This window comes from Empidonax traillii, unplaced genomic scaffold (genome assembly GCF_003031625.1).
Source record: "Empidonax traillii isolate 1590-97213 ecotype Southwest subspecies unplaced genomic scaffold, ASM303162v1 scaffold176:size2985712, whole genome shotgun sequence".
In the NCBI taxonomy this organism is placed as follows: domain Eukaryota; kingdom Metazoa; phylum Chordata; class Aves; order Passeriformes; family Tyrannidae; genus Empidonax; species Empidonax traillii.
The window spans coordinates 2,732,678-2,735,869 of record NW_020955369.1 but is presented as its reverse complement, the minus strand read 5'-3'; positions in this window follow the sequence as shown (position 1 = coordinate 2,735,869).

Here is a 3,192-nt window from a genome sequence, read left to right as displayed (position 1 = left end):
TCTCTCCATAGTTTGCTGTAGAAAACAGCCAGGCTCACCTGCTACTTATATCTGCTTGACTCCACTGTATGTGTGCAGCCCCAGTGAGCCCACAGTAGTATTACAGAACAAGAGAAGGTGCAAGTAGGTTCTTTCACAACTTACAGAGCAGGTAAGGTCATCTACTTTATCAAACTCTGTTTAGAACCACGGCTGCTTTGAAACCTGCCCAACAGCTATGCCATACCAACTCTAATTCGTTCTTTTCTTGTCCCTTGCAACCAAAAACCAGGAATATTCCCTAAAATTCACTACTGAGAAGTCCCATTGCATTTTTTTCAGCTTGCAGTGATAAGATGGTATTGTCAGCACTAACCTTTAACTAAGCAAAGCCTAGCCTGAGGTTGCAGCCTAGGGACCACCCACACACCAAGGATATACCTCTCTGTTAGTTAAAAACAACTATGTATAAATAAAGGGAGCCACCTGGGGACTTGCAGTCAGCTCTCTCCACATAGCCTTTCCTGCTTTTACCTTGCTGCTGCTCATTTTTCAGATCCAGGTGACACTTCATTTCTCTGCTGAAACCTCCAGGCCAGGTCCATGCAAAGCCCTGAGAGCACATCTGCAGTGCTCTGGTGCTGTGGCTGGGCAGAAATATCCACAATAGCTGTGTTGGCGTGGGCACCTGCAGCATTTCCAAGAACAGCAGAGGTTTCAAACACCTCAGTTTTAGATTTCTGAATTTATTAAACAAGTTTTTTGGCACCTTCATCCCCCCACACCCACCCCCTCCCGCTCTCTGGGCAGTTTAATATCTTCTTTCTTACCCCACTTTTGATCTTCCCAGTTTTTTTCCCTCGTACTTATTAGAGTTCATGTATTTTTTTTTTTTTTTTAAGGTATCACTGGGGAACAACAGCCCCTTCCTTTTCTGATCACTTCCATGATACAAGCCATAGATAGTGACTCTTGTTTCAAGTTAAGAAACAACATACTCCTGAAATAAGGCATACCAATGCCTAGGTAAGGAATTAATTAAATAAATAAGCTTTCTCCTCCTCTACTCTGTTTTAGTGATAAGTTTTTTACATTTCCTACGATACTGAAGGCTCTGGATTGACTCAACCCCCAAAATCAGCTCAGCATCCTCTGTAACTGTTTCTGGACTAGCACCCAATGAAGCTCAGTTGCTCTTTTGCAGTTCCATACATCCAAATTCTTTCCTCTTTCCCTTTCTCCTCTCATCTTCCCCTCCTCTTTTTCTTCAGAAGCTCCTTCAAGTCCCACCATAAAACTTTCCCTCCAGTCCAACCTGCCTCTCCTCCTTCCTTCCACAGCCTCTTCGAAGGGGAAATCATCTTTCCCCAGCATCAAGAATAAAATTCACCCCACGCAGAGGAGTTGGGGTCAGGTACACTTAAGTCTTCCAAAGAATTTCACCTCAGATGACTTTCCCCTCTCCTCCTCCTCCAGTCTCATTCCTTTCACCATGCTTTTCAACAATGACCTCAGCCAGATTTCTTCACTACTGCTAACTTGTACCAGCACTTAATGTACTTTATGTGCCTGCAGTGGTTTTTTTCTGAGTTTGCAATAGGCTGCAAATTCCTTGAAGCATGTCTCATTATATTTTTGTATAGCTCCACTCACTCTGTCTCTACTTAATAAATAATGGCCACTCTACAAGAACACTCACTACACACCACTCCTGCTTTAAATACCAGCCCCTTGCGTTGTCAGCGTTCTTAATTTTTCTTTTGTCTGCATGAGTCATTGTACCCATCTTCTGTGCGTGTTTACGTACTCATACATGCTCATTGACATTTTTCTTCACAGAAAGAAATGTAGAAGTAATCCTCTGCACCAAATTCCTTATTATGCACATAAATCTAAACATTTTGGTTTAGCTGTAGACACAGTCAGCTTAGAAGATTTTCCACCTTTTTATTCCTCCTAGAAAAGTTCCCCTTCCTTCCCCAAAAAAACTAACCACAGAGTGTAAAAGTGCTGTTTGTGTTCTTCAAGAAAAGCTATTTTAGACACGAGACCCAATGTTTAACTTGCCCTGCTGTTGCTGTAAGAAATATATGGCAGATGATAAACAAACAACATGCTAAAAATACACTGAAATCTTGAACACTGGAACTAAGCCTAAGTGAAAGAGCTTTATGTTGAGGAAAACAGAGTGAGGTGTAGCCCAGCTGAGAAAAAACACTGGCTCCCACGAGCACAGTCACAATAAGGCACTTTCACTGCTGCAAGGTCTTATTTACTTGTCCAAGCCTATTAGGGGTTAGACCTGCTATACAATTGCAAGCCTGGGGTCAGCTTTCACAGGTTTCAGGTACAAATCACAGCCAGTGCCCTGTTTCTGCTTCGATTACTCACTCGCTTCAGAAACCTTTCTTTTATTTGCTTCATTCTCATTGGCCTTTAAATTTGCTCATTTAATGCACTGCAAGTGAGTTATACTTCCAAAATGTTTCTCTTGCAAGTACATTTTAACCTAGTTTTACTCAAAGGTCTCAAGTGAGATAACCAAAGCAGGGGCAGGGTTAGAGTGTGTGATTTAAATAACCGATGCAGACAGGAAGCAGCATCAGGGTTGTGGATTTTACTGTCTACTCTGTGATCTGTCACTGGCAAACACATTCCTGACTAACAGGGTACCAGATCACAGCAACTCCAGAATCTCCAGGGATGATCCCACTGATGGGACCCTTCACATTTAGGTGCTCTAAACTGAAAGGCCAAACCACATGCTGTGCATTTTAACACCCCAAAACCTGATCTATGGCAAATGATACTCTCTTGTCTATCTCAGATATATGTGCAGCTGATACTCCACAAGCATAGAAGTCCCCCTAAAACAGGAAGTCTTTTTTGGTCCATTTAGCAGAGGAATCCTGAAATACAGTAGTATGGCCATATGCCCCACCTGAAATTTCATGGAACCTCACAATACAAACATGAGGGTTCCTCAGTCATAATTTGAGGACCACTCCTCTTCTCCTGGTGAGCATGGTGGTAGGAAACACCACCAGTCATGACAGGCTACAGGTACCATCTGATTGAGTGTCCCTGGTGGTGCAGTGGCTAAACCACAGCGTTGTCAACGCTGAGATCTGGGTTCGATTCCCGGTCGGGGCCCCTCCCCGGGCAGATGGAGCTCGTTAGCCCATAAGGCAATCCATCTACGTCCTGAGGACC